This window comes from Colias eurytheme, chromosome 1 (genome assembly GCF_061535395.1).
Source record: "Colias eurytheme isolate Ceu_HAF_F1 chromosome 1, ilColEury1 Martin Lab GWU primary, whole genome shotgun sequence".
NCBI lineage: Eukaryota > Metazoa > Arthropoda > Insecta > Lepidoptera > Pieridae > Colias > Colias eurytheme.
This window is the reverse complement of record NC_142980.1, coordinates 12,743,640-12,761,701: the sequence shown is the minus strand read 5'-3', so window position 1 is coordinate 12,761,701 and position 18,062 is coordinate 12,743,640. Positions and strand designations below refer to the sequence as shown.

The 18,062-nt window shown below is 32.4% G+C and overlaps 1 protein-coding gene across 2 annotated transcripts in view; it reads right to left on the bottom strand.

Annotated features, from left to right (window-relative positions):
* Positions 1-18,062, bottom strand: part of LOC149911313 (frequenin-2) — a 201,170-nt gene that overhangs the window by 26,543 nt on the left and 156,565 nt on the right. The gene's annotated exons all lie outside the window — the stretch shown is intronic.

Genomic DNA, 18,062 nt, shown 5'->3' with positions numbered 1-18,062 from the left:
GATACGAAGATTCTGTTACACGCTTGACCTATTTCAGATGAAAGTGCCTATATTTTAAGACTAATCTGTGTACAACGTGTTCATTAGGTAGACAAATTTCTCACCTGAATCACTTCAAGATATTAATGTATATAAAGTTACAATATCAGACCCGACGATTAGCGTGGTCGAAAAGAGCCTCAGCATTTACTTTTACTAAAGATATTATCTAGTGATTAATACAATAAAAGTAACGAGAAATACCCGAGCAAAAAACGTAGCTTTAATTAACGTTCGTGAAGGTTTTTTTAGGAGTGTTTTTACCTATAGTTGGTAATAAAGGGCTCTTTGATCATAAATCATTATATAAGCCAATTACGGTCTTACATTTCGTAATTTTACTAGTAGAATCGTTTTATACTTAATATTTAGTGGTTAATTAAATTATGTTTTACAAACGGGCTTCATGCTTCGTAAAATATTAAAAGTAGTAAGTAGTTCAAATGAAGGATAGGTATGACTCTAAGTACTGTTGTTTTAGAATTTTTGTTTAAAGTTTAGGTTAAAATAAATACATTATTATTCATAGAAATAAACGTACATCATTCATATAATCTAAGATAATGAAGGAATAATGATACCTTTTGATTTTTACACAGCTAAACGAGTTCATGTATTTTTAAACTTCAATAGCTATATCATGAAAAATCTATAAAGTAGGTACGTATTTTTTACTGTTATGCGGAAGATAGTCTTTTTGTTAAATATCTCTTTGAATATAATAAAAAAATCCCGATAGTTTGTTCGCAAACTTTGCGCTCGTAAACTCAACTTTTTGTGGTTTGTGTCAACATTGAATAATTAATATCACAATGCTGTAACTAGAAAAGAATATCCATGATAGCGGACTTTCTTTAAAGTTGGACTTTGACTATCAACCGCATATTTTACTCTTTAACACAATGTAAAGAAACTTGACGACAATTTATTTGAATAATAATGTGATAAGATGTAAAAGTTATTAAACAATTCAACTTGAAATAAAATTAATATTTTCAAACACAATGTAGCCTTCTTGAGACGTAAAATAAAAAATTTCGATGCAAAATGTTTCAAATACAACACGGTTGGAATTTTGTTATAATAGCAATTTACTTCGCGCGGCATCTCGCCGTGATAGCATTTTTTATCAAAAATTGGAATAATCTAACAGCTCAAATACTGTATGAACTACCTATATTCTCGTTATACGCTCTTCACTCGATCGCTATACAGCGTGCTCCAGTTTGTTGTCGAATGGTTTCAATGCAGTCTCTTAGAATCTGAATGAGGATCTGAATAATACCCGACTGACCGTAATTCAGTGAACAATTTCTCCGGAGACAGACGGATTCCAGAGAGATTCTTTGTAAAAATTTTCAAGTTTACAAAGACGAGCACTCTAGACTCTTTCATTTCATGTCCATAGGGAGTACGGGAACAGGAAATGCATGTATGAGCGACTGTTTTATAAATTATGTACTATTTCCCGTACATATTTTTCTGTAATGGGAAAGAATTGCATCGCTGCGGAACCAACGCTTCCCAGATTATTTTGAATATTTTTACCATCAAAATTCTAGAAATATACGTTACAATTCTCTTATTGAACTCATTATTCGTATAAAATGTTATTGTCTTCGCCTGCATAATATATTGAAAATAACTTGAATATTTATTTGAAATATAAATCAAACTTAAAGATACACATATCTACTATAGCTACCTCTGATGAAATAACGAACAAGATGCGTTAATTGCCATACAAGCTATAAACCATAAAGCGCAAATCGCTTAATTGTTAGCACGCTTAGAATTCATGCAGTAAATTGCAATGCCGGCATATCAAGTATGTAACGAACGCATTCAATAATTGAAACTAGAGCTCATTCAGTAGTTCCAATCTATTGGATAACTCTCAAAAACTATGGTCTCATCCTCGATATCCTATTTCAAATGATCAGTGTACGCTATGAAAAGATTCGTCTGAAAGTTTGCGAAATTTTCCACTAATTAATGAACGAAGGATGCGGAACATTCGTTTGTTAAGGTTTATACACGATGTTGTATGATTGCATCTAAGACGGATATAGAGCGGCATTGTTGTTTTTAACTATTTTTAGTCTGTGTCTTTAAAATAAATCATTTTAAATTATATTTAGTTTTTTCCAAAGATCTCAAAGATAATTCGTGGAACAGCATAAATTTAATATATGAGGTACGTCTTAAGAGGACGAGGTTCTGTGCTTGCGTTCTGTTGTATGTTGGTTATGTTAAACTACGTTATTTACCTACTTACTTAAACAAGAAAATTTTATTTTTATAATAATTAATTAATTAAATAAATAAATACTAAGTATTCCCTTAAATAAAAATAATATCATGCAAATAGTAGGGTCTTCCCAATGCTCACATCAATGTGTAACAATAATTTCTGAGATTTCGGCGACGCAATAATAAATGGTGCGATAAAATATGACAAATTGTAGCCATTCCTTATCGATTACCGTTTACTGAATGGAAGCATATACGCGATTGGTTTTCTCGACAGTAAAGGTGGATTTTTTGCTTCTACTTTTCAAAGTTTACATTTCAAACATACAGTGGAATTTGTAAAAAGCGATGTGCAATTATAGCCACTTTGAAAAGATATAAAATGTATAAAATTTTCAAATTATTAATCAACAAAGCTGAAAAATTATACAGCTTCAATTAAAAACGGTAAAAACGCTTTCTACGTGTACCTTTAACGTTTTAGTTGGACTTAACTCTCGAATATTCGAAAAAAATCTACAAGAAAATAGAGAAAGCCTTGGTCTAGCATTTTCGTTTTATTCCTTAAATATACCTATTAATTAAGGTTCAGTGCGTGCTAGGCACTGATTAATTAAGGCTTAGGTCGCATTTTTCGGGTAAACTATTGAATATGTAGCGCCTATAAAAATAAAAGCTACTTACATGCCTTGCTGCGATATTGCTAGTTTATACTAATAGGAACTATAAAATATTGTTAGTATATTTTATTCACGTTGATTCGGTGACTTCATAAGCAACTTCGTTAACGCTCCATGAATTTACTTCATTATTATTTTGGAGCATTTTATGTTGATTTGTTCTAAAAGTTCTTGGCGAAGATAGATACCGAGATTTGAAAAGTTTTGATCTAAGCAAGAAATTATAAAATTCATATGAATTATGCTTTAAAAATTATAACTAAAAATATATTATAAATGTAAAAAGAAGGATAATCCATCACGATGTTTCTTATTTAATTTAAAGGCCTAAAATTCAAACATTCTATTAATTTCTACAGTTTTTTTATGTTAACTAGAACACAATTCGATTGGAAATTTCAGATGATTTTTACGTACAGTTTCACACGTGTCCATGTATCGGAACACAGAGCAATGACAAGCCCGGCAGCTGTGCAAAACGGATATGACAAAGGTGAAAAACTGGCGAAGAATTTCGGCGCTTGACGTTTTAATTAACTGGATCAAACTGGAATTTTCTGGAAAAATCTAAACTGGTTTATGTGTTGTAAACATCGTTTATCTTGTACATTTTTTTAATATACCGAGATACTTTTACCACAGAATACATAATAGTAGCTGAACGCTACAGAACGGACACTCTCCGCCTCCCGCCAAAATTAAACACTTACCTCACCCCGCACGATGAGGCTAAAAATGGTCCGCATTTTTCTGCAAGGACGATACGCAACGAAGATTTGTGATTATCGTTTTTCGTAGAAAATGGTTAGATATTGTGCTGTTTACGGATGTATTTCATTAGAAAAACGCGAATTTTTTTTACGCTAGCCACAAATGTGCCAACCATAAAGCGTTAACACACACATTTGCAGTCTCTACAGTGTGACTGTCAAAACGATAATTTTGTATGGAGTGTGCTTTTAATGTATTTTCTTTAATGAGTAATATATTAAAATTAGCACAATCCATACTAATATTATAAATGCGAAAGTAACTCTGTCCGTCTGTCTGTTAGGTACTCAATCACGCCTTAACTACTGAACCAATTTGCATGAAATTTGGTATAGTGATATTTTGATACCCGAGAAAGGACATAGGCTACTTTTTACCCCGGGACATAGGATAGGTTTTATCCCGGAAATCCCACGGGAACGGGAACTATGCGGGTTTTTCTTTGACTGCCCGGGCGAAGCCGCGGGTGGAAAGCTAGTATAATATAATTACGATAAATCGCATCAATGTTTTAATGCATAAAATATATTATAAAAACTATTTTTAGTTTTTTTAGATAGATAGATAGCCTCGTAGAACACGCAATCTTCTCAAAAATCTCTAGGAAATGAATGTAGGTATCTGTTTGTTCCTTTATATGTTTAATTTATTACATGTTGTTCTTAGGCTTCTAGGATCAAGGATCAAGGAAGGCTTTGTTCTCAAGGAGCGCATAAACTCATTGCTGAGACGTCATCTACATACCATCGCTTTGTAATTCAATGCCTCAAGTCATACCTTTGTCTATGGGTAATTGGTAAATGCATCCGTGTTCTCTTGATGTGGGTATTGAACCCTTAGTACAATCTCGCATTACCTTTATATTGTATGATGTTATTCACCTATATATCTATACTTAAGCGACTTGTTGGAATTTTACCACTATGTAGTATAATAGTATTTATGCCTTGTGATGAATTCAGTAATAAAGTATTTACAGCTGTTTCATTTGCGGCTATTTCGGAATCTCAGTTATGAACGTATTCTTTAATACAAGAATTGTATATTTAAATAGTAGGACAGACACCAGTTTAAGCCTTAATATAGCCTTAATTGGCGCCGAGAACATTAATTGTTATCCAATTTGATTACGTCACAACCGGATCGATGTGAAAGTATTTAAAGTGATTTAAATCTCGTTTTAATGGACTGTGCATACAAAAACGCTACCGTTTGGCTCATTCCATATTATTATTCAGAAGATTTGTAAAAATTATTGCCAATTTATGTGACGACAGTCTAGGATTAAAGATTATTCGTAATCGCTCTACTACATTCGCTTTCGTTACGTAAAGCATTATTTTGGAATGTTAATCTATATAAAATCTAAATAAAAGCGAGAGACTCACTTCACGAAAACCGATGAACGTATAAAGTTGTTAGTTTGTAGTTACTAGATGCTCTAAGAACGCATTTTGCACGTACTACGTGTCCCAGCATTGGAAACATAATGGGCTGATGATGAGTATATCACGGGGGATATAAAAATATTTTACTTAAAGCTATCACAGATGGCGCTGAAGCCTCTTAAATCGGATGAGCAAGCATTAATAACTGCTCTTTTATATAGTTATACAAGACGCTCGCACTGCAGCAGGACACCTCCCGAGGCCATCGCCCAGAACAGTTTCCCCGAGGCCTGTGAAAGGCTACGTGGACGACCCGAGTAGTAGTATTCCTAATTTTTGGGGAACTCGACACTCGTACAGATCACGCATCATCTAAATAATGATATCACGATCGTGATGGGATTATTACTAACACGTTTGCTTTTCAAAATCATTTATAATGTAACATAGCGTTTGGTTAGCTGGTTTGAAAATATGCTCTTAATATTGCTATACAAATCATTAGTAAAAATTCTAGTGTATGTTCTATAAGTGTAATCAGTATAAGTACTTATAGCATTATAAAATACATTATCTCGTATATTTGAGCTGAAATATAATATTCCAGAATTTAAAATAAAATCTCCTGAAACAGTTTAACGCTTAATTGGAGATAACTTAATTTAAAACCTCGCTCACCTTAAATATGTATCAGCAAAACAGTTTCTAATTATACAATGCTTCAATAATCACGTTGCAATATTATATTATTTATTTCGTTTAAAATTAAGTTTCAAATTAGCTATTTACATACCCATACATTTCATTGTAAGAATTTCAATCTGTACTAATCAAACTCTAGATAAATCTCAATGTCAAAATTATTATATCAGAACTACTCAATTAAGATCTCACTATTTACTTAGATTGGCTTTAATTCAAACAGGGTAAAAGCAATTGAATTAATAACGGACATTAATTATCATGACCTCCATTGTCCTTGACTACGATACAATTCGCAGCTCTTCATTCACTGGTTTACCGTGTATTTAAGGATTATATCTATTAATTTCTGGGAAACGGGTTTATATTTAATAAATTGCTAATTAAAAACAACTGCTAGAGTTTTGTACCGAACTAACACTTAAAGTTCTATTTAATTTTGAACTTTGAATCCGGGCTTTAAGTGGTTTCAATCTTAAGAGTTTCTATTATCTAAAAGCGTCTTATATTGATTTTAAACTTGCAGTAAACATCTATTACGTTGGCGTTCACGAAACGTTTAACGCTAATCTAGTTTTAAAACATTAAAGCACGCTTAGCGAGGATTACTGATGTTAACAGAATACTTTCACTAAAACAAGCTTATGCTTAATATAGCTTGAGCGCGTCTAATTTCGTTTTAACATCCTATTAATATTTGGAATGCGAAAGCGACGATACATATTTACTAGTGTCTAGTTAACACAAATCGATCGTTTCTAATCGCAATAGTTTTAAAACAGAAATATTAACACTGTTCTCAAGCAATTTTATGAAATCTTTCCAAAGCATAATATAAGCAATATAAAAAAGGCAAAATAACGAAGTAAGAGAAAAATATAGAGAACAGCGACACATGAATTAGCAGCGCATGTTGTTTTTAATAAAATCTGTAACGGTGTGGAATAAATATCTCTGTGTAAACTCTCAGAGACTTCCTCGTGACCGCTACAAGCCGTGAAATGCTAACAAAAGTTCGCAATTTACGCTGAACTTCACTATTCACGTTCATGCCTTTGAATAAAAAGTTGTTCAATGCCTTTACATACTTTATCCTGTGAATTTTGTGAGATAAATATCCTGTTTATAAACACATAAATTATTATTAATATAAAAAAATTGCCAAAACTGATCATGAGCTAATATCTCTCTCAATTGAATTTGAAAGTTAATAACGAAAGTATTTTTTATGCAATTGTCTAAAAGATGTACAAAAATATGTATATCTAGGTATATCTAACATTGTATTGTCTTATAAGGAAAATATTTTGTCGTCGGAGTTGATGGTAAGCTTTCTTATGTATCCTTTCCCTTAGTAAATTTATTATAAGATTATATAGAAACAAGGAAAGTTCGGTGCACTATATATACTTTCCTTTTGTTTATCTCTCCTGGGGACATATCATGCTTCATAATATTCTATTCTGTGACTCAATTGAGCTTGTGGTTTCGCTTGCGTGGTGCCCAGGTAAAAACGTATAATCTATCTACTCATGTAAAAAAATATTACTGCACTGAATAAAGGAAAGCGATTTAGAGTTACAGAGTAATAAAATTAACTATAATAGTTTGTAGCCAGACTTATGACGGTAAGTAAGTATTATATAAAGTTTTTTTGATCAAAAATTGTCCTAAGGACATGTCTATACCTACTTCAAACGTCGTTTCATTTCAGACGATAAACAATATCCCGTAGTTGTGTAGAACCTACGTATTTTTCTTATAAACAGTTCTATACACAACAGAACCAATAGGATTCCCTTATCTTCGAGATAAATAAGTTTCCTTTGTCTTGTTAACAAGTAAAGTTATATATCAAGATAACTTGTGTACAACCCTTCGTAGGAAAACAATGCTCTCTCCACCTTGAGCCTGTAATCCAGGTTTGGATATTCTGTATCAGGGAATAGCTCCTTTCAGTCTTAGATAAGTGTGTTAAGAGATTTATTAACATTTTTATATGAGACAAGTGCGAATTGTAGCAAAATATATATCCGGGATTTGAAGTTAAGTAGACGGATAAAAAAGTTGAACAAAGTAGCGTTGCATGAAAACATGTTTTTATCGAAAATCGACCAGGGAAAAAGATATGATATCGTTTTTAGTTTTTTAACATAGTATATTTTATAGTGGAGAACATGACAATGGAACTTAACTTTGGCTAAGCGTTTTTTGTTATTTTTTATGATAATTGGTTATACTTAAGTTTAATAATACATAGAGTCACTTCGTAATGTTTAAAGCGACCAGAAATTATCATTGTCCAAATTAAACATTTTTCCATAATTAGAAAATTAAATTGTTAAAAGACAAAACAAGTTACATATTTATTATTTTTTTTGCTAAATTCTATTTATGATTTAATACAATGTAATAAACAACCTATGATATTTTGTTCCCGGTCTATTGACCGATTCTCTTCCAAGGGCAAAAAATATTTGCTCACTAAATGATCCCCGAAGTAATACCATTACACCCAACTTTATCAAGGTTTGTTACATATAATATTCGTGGATATTCCGTGTAAAGAGCTTGCACTAAATGATTATTTATACTTAATATTATAAATCTGAAGAGTTTGTTTGTTTGAACGCTCTAATCTCAGGAACTATTGATCCGATTTGAAAAATTCTTTCGGTATTTTTTTATCGAGGAAGGCTATAGGCTATATTATTAAATCATTACGCTAAAACGAGGATCAAAAAGAGGAGATCAATGCGGGTAAAACCGCGGGGCACAGCTAGTCTCATATATTTAGGAAATGCAAAACGTTTTCCTAGGCTGATAATCGAAACCACCAGTCGTTTAGTAAGTTTATCGAATTATATAGCTTGCTGGAATACTGCGGTCGTATTTTGGTATGATAAATATCGAGAGCAACGACAAATTTTTGTTGTAGTTTTAAAATTGATATATTATGTATTTATTGTCTTCGCGGTTTCACCCGTGTGACTCTGCTCCTGTTGGTCTTAGCGTACTTAGCTTACTCGATAAATGGGCTATCTAACACCGAAAGAATTTTTTAAATCGGACCAGTAGTTCCTGAGATTAACGCGTTTAAATAAACAAACAAACTCTTCTGCTTTATAATACATATTTGTATAAATTTTATAATTATAAGTCGGATGGCAACGTGTGGTAAACCCACGCACGTACAAATTGAAATGGGAATAAATAAAACGCGAACTGCAATAGCAGTTTTAAATATAAAACTGCGTATTGTTTATTTATGAGCTTATTATAATAGAGGTTTAATACAATAATTTATAGTAGTTGCATACTTTTGTTTTCAGGGTGTGCTTGGAACTAACTGGTGGATAGTACAATATTACAGAATAATAATATTATATTATATTATACCACAGTATTACCATTATTTCCTACAGTAAGGAATCGCCTTTGATGTCGCGCGATGCCGCCGCCAGCATAGGTAATGACTCTGCCACACGAAAATACGCTAGGGTTGCAACAAATGGGAATTAAAACAATTGTGATTATTAATATTATGATGAAATCTTTATTCATATGTACATTCAAAATAATTGCGATTATTAAATCTGATATAATTATTTGTTCATAAATATATAATTACAGATATTGCACTGCTAAATATTATTTACGTGGACACTTTATTTTTGGATGTTCTTATTGTATAACATTTCACTAAGTAATGCATTCGCATTGGGATGTACAATCTGATTAGAAAATAATGAGGACAACATATATACATAGCTTTGATTTTAATTCAACAGATACAATTAATACAATCTTTCTGAAATATTGTTTCCTTCTGGGATTTCAATGTAGATTTACATCCGTAAACGGAACAGTTTGTGCGCGCCATAATAGAATATGTAAGTAGGTACCTATGTATAATAAAATTATTACACAAAAAATACGACTGCGTCATCCTTTCGCGCTAGGTAAAGCAAACTAAGCGTGTTTGCTTTACGCGGCCCGCGTCGCCCGACCCCCGCCAGTTCCCCTCCGTTTCTCTGCACAAGTACATTCGTCGCACTACTGTAGGAAATAATGGTAATACTGTGATTATACAGTAGACATCATAGGTGATAATAAAGTTCTGTAGAAGTTATATCGTTCCTATAGTATCGTTCTTAAAGTAATAACCGAATGCACTATAAAACTAAATTTGAGTTATCACACTAAGCTAGAACAAAGAGATGGTCTCTTAGATTTCAGACATAAATATAAGAAAAATACGTATCTTGAAATAGTGGGAATTTCCGCAGAGTTCCAAAAGTTCCAGGATAATATCAAAAGACGCTGCCAAAGCTTTCTTCTCTCACACGATACAGGTGGACAGAACAATTTATTGTTACCTTCAAGTATATAATAATTCGTGGCAAAATACGTTTTAAAATCTCCAACTGTATTGCATTTTCGGACGTCCTTTTAGTTTGAAGAAATTGGATTTTTGCGGTAAATAAAATACTTTTACAGTTCAAAGATGGCGGTTACTGCTCTTTTATATTTTCACTGTAACATGTTGTTGTAACATTTGTTGGGAAATCACAGTTTATTTTAACACAGTAGTGTAACTGGTTTATTTAGTAACAATTCTTGTAAGGATATAAACGAAGTTTTTATTAATTAAAAAAATATCGTCACAGTTGAATTAAAATAAATATTTTAAACCCTAATGATTATTATAAGTGATCCATTACACACAAGTATAGAACTCAAAATAACTAATTTCGATAGCTGATTAATGTGTTATACTAACTGCACAAGTGATAACTGCGTTAAAAACAACCGACTTCAAACTTGCACTTGCAACATTTACAAATACAGACAAAAATGCTCATAAAATAAAAACTACTGGGCCTATCCGAATAAAATTTTTATGGGACCAATTCGACACCATCCCGCATCGAACAAAAAAAGAATCACGTAAATCGCTTCAGAAACCTCGGAGTAATCGGTGTACATACATAAAAAAAAACATACCGGCCGAATTGATAACCTCCTCCTTTTTTTTGAAGTCGGTTAAAAATTGTTATTGTGTAAAAGATCATATTATTGTATTGTTCTTGTTTATGAGATGAATAAAGTTCTTTAAACCGAAAATGACCGGCATAATAATTCCATAATGCTTTACATAATTGCGCTAATTCGTTCAGAAAAGCCTCCGTTTCGATCACAAAGAATTGATTTTATTGGCCGCCTGGACAATTTGCAGAATAATAGATGAGTATTATTATCCAATTTGAATACAACTCAATCGGATGCAATTATTTGAATAAATAAGGAAAATCAAGTCTTTGTAAGAATAGAGAAGCTATTAAGTTTATGCAATAGGTTTAGAACCAATCGTATCGATTGCTTTGATATTTCACGCAACACAAATGATATCGATTAAGAAATTATTGTATTTTTTCCGCAATGAATATGTGGTTTATTAGCTAAAAAGCGCAATGGTTTTTGGGTATATTGAAAGTATATATTGTGTGCTTTTCCCGGAATAATATAATATCTCAAATCCATCGTTAACGAAGGGAATTTGAAGGGGTTGTGGTATAAATAGAAAAAGGATGAAAAACTTGCGAAAGTTGGCGCCACATAAAGCAACCATTCTTTTTTAGGTATAATTCTCATTATACCCATGATTTTCAGGCATTTAATATCATCCATGACTCACAATTTGTATGGTCCAGATTCTGTTAAAAAAATAAGCCTATTTTTGAAGTGGAGAATTGTCCGATGTAAAGAGTGAAGTCCTGTGATATGTGGACTAGGTACATTTAATTTCATATGAATATAAAATTAAGAGGGAAAAGATTACGAGTCATCAGATAAATCACATAGAAATTAATGTTTAATTAACACCTTTAAAATTGATAATCACCCCTTAAGGGAAGCCCATGTCCCAGCCGTGGGAACATAATATGAAGCTGATGATGAAAATGACAATCATAACACGTTCGCTGCGAAACAGGGCTTGAAACACCCTGTCCGTGTCTCGTCGTTATAGCGGTAGGAAAAAACTTAAACTTCTCTGTCGTGCGGGAGGCATAACTTCCATCTGGTTCAGTGTAGGAAAGTGATATCTATATATCTGAGATGTGCTATAGATTCCTAGTTCAATGGTATACCGACCTTAATACCGGGTTTCTTAGACCTCGTGCCGCACTGAACAAATAAAAATTCTAACACAGTGCGGAACGAGGTTGCGAACACCTCGTACCACCGCGCACCTCGTACCGCACCCTAAGCTAGCTTCACGCGGTTAGTGTTGTGCAACGCATTCGAGACTATTTGTGGAACAACTTATTGAAGCTTTTACAAAGAAGGACTTGAATGTGGATACAGGTACCTAATTTTCAAACTACTCGTTATAATAAATATCGTTAATAGAAACGTGAATGTGACATGTTGAGTAACTTTCTTCAAATAGGTTGATAATCATGATTACTATTAGTGTGTTTGTTCATTGAATCAACTAGCGGCAAATCCAAAACACCCGGCAATCGGTGTATGGCTCATCAAAATTTAACTCTTGCCCAAGTCAACAAGCCAACAAACAAGGCACATCATCTCTTAAAGGGATCAAAGAAGAGGAGATGTGTAGGATGTTACGAAAAACTCCGCATCTTCTTAACAAGTCGTGAGGCCGACAAAAAAAGTAAAGGAAATTCTCACAGAATGCACTGGTTGCAAACAATATTCTGGTTTGGCCTGTTTTAATAAAAAACATCCATAAGTTTGATAAATAAATACAATTAAATAAAATCGATATTTCTTTTCCCATCACTAAATTATATGAAAAACTGCTATTGTTCAGTGCGGTATGGGGTACATCAGACCCCACATTTTATTTTACCCATAGAATCTAAACTAACTAATCTAACCACGGGCGGCGGTAGATTTAGGTTAATGAACTCATTGTTAATAATAATCACGACAAAAGCCGCACACTTTGTCTTATTTGGCGCCAAAAAAAGGATTTTGGTCTCCTACGGGCGGTGGGGTTTAATATGCCTCGTGCCACCACAATCTCTGGTATAGGACAAGGTTTAAAACGACCCGTAACGCAGTAATGGAAAGTACAGATATATCTGTGCCGCAGCGAACGTGATAACCCACAACCCACAACATGACATTATAAGATATATAAGTCTTTATATTAACTATTGCTCCCGTAGCCCAATAAATTGGCCCGTAAAAACGTTCATTACAACACTCTGTTTGATTGGCGGCGGGTTTTATGATTAACATCAATCATCATTAAGCACACAATGTATTATCTCGTAAATTTTTGTGGAGCGAAGGATGTAAAATCTATAATCAATACTCATGAAAATATGGCAGGTAAAGGACACTAATAATTAGGTACTACAAGAACTATAATGTTTAGAAGTACAACTTTTTTGTTTTTTTAATTATAAGTTTTTTAATTAAATTGAGCTTAATATCATTTTGTTAGTTTGTAATAGAATAACTTAGAAACTACCAAACTGATTTGGAAACATGTATTTCCCCAACCTTTTATTCTATTCTTTTTATTCATTGTAGAGCCGGGGTAAGTGGTTAGTATAATTTAGCTAATAATATATATTTAAATGAACCGGATGAATCTAGATATAAAGCTTAGCATTTTTATCGTTATACACGCAAGTCTAACTTCACAGAACTTTAGCATTTAACGACTCATTTATTCCCCAGTGAAACAAAAGGGGAACTAAAGCAAGTTTCTGTTAAATAATTCCTTTTCAATCACTGTTTGTTTAAAGACACTTCGGTTCGAGTCTTTGTTCACATACCGTTTACACTAATATACTATGGTATATAATTTTCAAGATGGCGGCCGTGGGACAAGGATGGCGACCCTACAAACTTGATTTTAGCTTCACACTGACCCCCCCTACACATCACAAAAATAAAATTGCGTCCTCTAAAAAACGCAACCCCAAATGTAACTTTTCAATGGACTCTAAAATACATCAATAATTTATCGAGTTATTTCAAAACTATTGACATTGCATCGGAAAGAAAAATAATAGACGCAAAACATTTTTAGTTAGTTTAAGATACGGCGAGCGAGCGTGCCGAAACTTTTGAGACGAAACTATGAAACGCACTGTTTAAAGGGACTTTTGACTTACTGTGAACGGATAAAATAAATCAATGTAAGAGTTGATGGCATTATATTGAAAATCTTATCCAAGTCACTAGCGTTAGCTACTATTAAGTACTCTGTGTCCAAGTGTTAAAATTTGTATATACCTAGATAGATAGGTACTATTTAATTTGCTTTTCACAATAATTTATTAAGATAATAATATAAATTGTATCAACATGATGATAAAAATAAAATAATAATAAAATAAAATACGACACAGTACAAGAAACATTAACAGAATGGTAACCAAACTTCACGTAATAGACGATGCCCAGGAGAGTTTTAAAAGTTAATAATCTACTTTCAGACACATTAGAGAGGTAGACGTATCGCAAATGATCAGAAATCTAGATTCTAGCTCAACCTTCAGTGCGGTACAATAACTTTATTGTGCTGATGCAATGATCTGATGCAAACGAATCTAAGAACATATTAAGAAATGTTTAAAAATTACACATAAATAAAACGCTCACAAATCTTATAAGGAAATCATTACGCGGGAGTATAGTTTCGTAAAAGGGAATCATTGCTATTAAGATAAGCACTGTTCCAGAGTTTATTCGATTTATTATTAAATTAAATGTAGTTATTGTAAAAAAACTTAATAAATAGTTACCTAGTATAATTTAAAGACAATGTAAAAAGCGTCTTGACTCGAATACGAAAATTGGGCATTCACACAGATATTATATATCTTACATCTTTATACATAGTAGTTCAAGTATCTTTAGTAGACACTAGAAGACTCGGAGCAATTAACAAGCCTGGAGAAGTAACAATTAATTGAACGTTTCTTATATAGTGGCTCTCTTTTATTCAATACCCTAATTAATGCGATAGAAAGAGACAACACACTGTTATCGGCTTGGCATTCAAATCCACATGTAGCCACTTTTTGTTCTAAAAAGGTAGTGCTTGCCACTTTATCGAATACTAAAATATCGATAAATAAAAAAATTAAGTTATAAAATTGCTTGAAGATAATTTAAGATTCTTTTAATTTTGAATTATGGATAGGTAATTCCAAATTTTAAGATTCGTTTAATTTGGAATTATTCATTTACGATGCGTATTGCATTGTATGGTAGTGGTATTTATATAAAAATATTATTAGGTATTTCGGTTTAGGTTGTTTTTTATGGTTTCGTAAAAAGGTATGTATTTTTTTCCTGTTTTCATAGATTCATTCATAGAATTATTATACGGAACCTTCGTGCGCGAATCTGACTTCCACCTGGTTGATCTTTTTACAAATCAATAATCGTATCCTACTAATATTATAAAAGCAAAATAATATATAAGAATGGACATTTGATATTCTTTCACGTAAAAACTACTGAATGAGTTTTTATGGAACTTTACAATTATACATATTTTCCTACTAATATTATAAAAGCAAAAATATATAAGAATGGACATTTGATATTCTTTCACGTAAAAACTACTGAATGAGTTTTTATGGAACTTTACAATTATACATATTATCACTACATAGTATAAAACAAAGTCGCTTTCCCTGTCCCTATGTCCCTATGTCCCTATGTCCCTTTGTACGCTTAAATCTTTGAAACTACGCAACGGATTTTGATGCGGTTTTTTTTAATAGATAGAGTGATTCAAGAGGAAGGTTTATATGTATAATAAGATCCATTAAGTAGTGGAGAAGTAATGTTATTTTTGAGGTTTCTAATGTGATGTCGTAAAAAATTACATTTATTCCGCTTACATTGCAAACGCAGGCTGAACCCTACGAGTTTTATCAAAATAATGTACTAAGTATTATACACATTGAAAAGGTCTACAGAAAAGTCCGCGATGGTATATGTCTATCTCTTATGGATAACCCGCAATAACTTTTTTTGTCATTTACTTTTTACGACAAATAATGGCTAATTTTCGAAGCGATTTTAACCAATACAGCATTAATCCTTAACCAATTAAATACCATGGATACATTGTTCATTTAATATAAATCTATATGGCCCTTTACACCGTATGATTTAAGTGAATATTTTCGAAGATATTACAGATTTAAAAATTGCAGGACGTAGCGTTTGCGGCCGCCCGGCTATGTATTTTATACCCGTGCGATGCCGGAGGCCGGAGCGGGCCGCTATATGTTTATACCTATACAACGTTCACAATTTTTCTGTAGTGTATTTAGTTTCAGCATTGCACCCGTGCGAAGCCGGGGCGGGTCGCTAGTATATTATAGATTAAACATCAGAATAACATATAGGCTACAATTTACCGCGGGAAAATAACTCATTCTCACAGGAAAAAATTGGTAAAAGTTTTAAATAAATTGCTTCAAATAAAACAAATAAAATTTAAAAAATTTTTTTAACAACATTTTATTTCGATTCTTAATTAACAAATTTCAATATTTATTATTTAAAATAGATGCCACCTTAAACTTGTGGCACAGCATCTCTGCAAAGCACTTTACGTTTCTTCCCGTCTGATTCGAAATGATTTGAACAAGGCCGAGAATGTTTTGAAGGCTTCCAATTTTCCCTTTGCTTTAACCCAAACATCTTTGAATTTTTCTCAAGCCAGAAACCTGCAAAATATAACAATAAAATCCATTAATATTTATATTATTTAATACCTTATATTTATTTAATACCTTTTTTTTTCTCCTAACCTAAAGCAGTCATTATCAATGAAGTACTTCGTACCTACTCAAGTATCGATAATTGCACAACACTATGGAAGTTATATTTTGCATTTTTTCAAAAAATTAAGCTGATTATGATTTCATTTCAATGATTACGGTTAGATAAAACAGAGATGATTATGAAAATAACGTAAATTAACTTATTTATAATACAATTAACAAAAAAATTGATCAAAACACTAACCTGTGAAAAGACAAATTCCAATCTTCATCCGATTTCCCAGTACTACGGCTTTTACAGCCGTGAACAACACAAGGCATGTAATCTTTAGTAAATTATCTTTTCAGAAAATAACATAAGAAACTAGAAAACACGTTTTTCACTTCAAAAACAATAATTAAAATCACCATGCGTTAGTGACCAGACTGGTCACTAAAACAAATTTCAATGGCTACATGTCATTTCAAACTGTCGAACTGACATATATCTGTCCTCTTTTTTCGCATGACATTTTGCCATAAGCCAAAAAGGCCAAACTAGTGCTTTATTGTTCAATTAATTGTTACTTCTCCAGGCTTGATAATTGCTCCGAGCTAGAAGAGGATCAAAAAGTAGTAGGGTATAGAAAATGTGATTATTTATTACTAGACATCGGATTATATGCATTTGCATATTTGCATATGCAAATGCATAAAACTCTCTAATTACGGCGTTAGTGCATATTTTAGCCTTTTTCCCCAATCGTGCATATTTCGTTAAGTAGCGGGAGTTTTGATTGGTCGACTAACCTTTATTAGCCAATCAGAACGCTCAGCGAGTAAACAAACCCTATTTTGGCATGGTAAAATGGCAAAAAATTACAAAATGGGCTCCATTTTAAGTAAATTTTGAGCTATTCAAAATAGGGCTAGATTACCTTTTTGGGGCTAAAAACTTAAAACATGGGTTGAATTCCAAAAAAGGGCTAGATTTAGCCCGGAAAGGTCTAAGGTGCAACACTGGGCTCGCGGGTGACAAACGTCACAAATTTGCGCTCGAAAATTTAGTAAAAATGCTTAATTGTATATTGGCACAAAAACTATAGGTACTTAATTTCAAGAAAATTTTAGTTTTTGTACAATCTTTGATTTAAATATATAAAAATAATAAAGGTTTTTTTGATTTTGTATTGTGCATATTTTAGGCATATCAGTCGTTTTTAGTGCATATTTCGGCCTTTTTTAGTGCATATTTGCATGCATATTTTAGCATTTTGTTAGTGCATATAATCCGATGTCTATTTATTACATTAGTAAATCGTAATACAATTGAATTCAGGTAAACGCAGTATCTGGTAATACATAATTATATAAGCGATCGTAAACTCAGATGAGCATTTAGGTTTAAGTGAAAGGTAATCTATATGTTTGCGAAATTGTTCGCTCTTCGA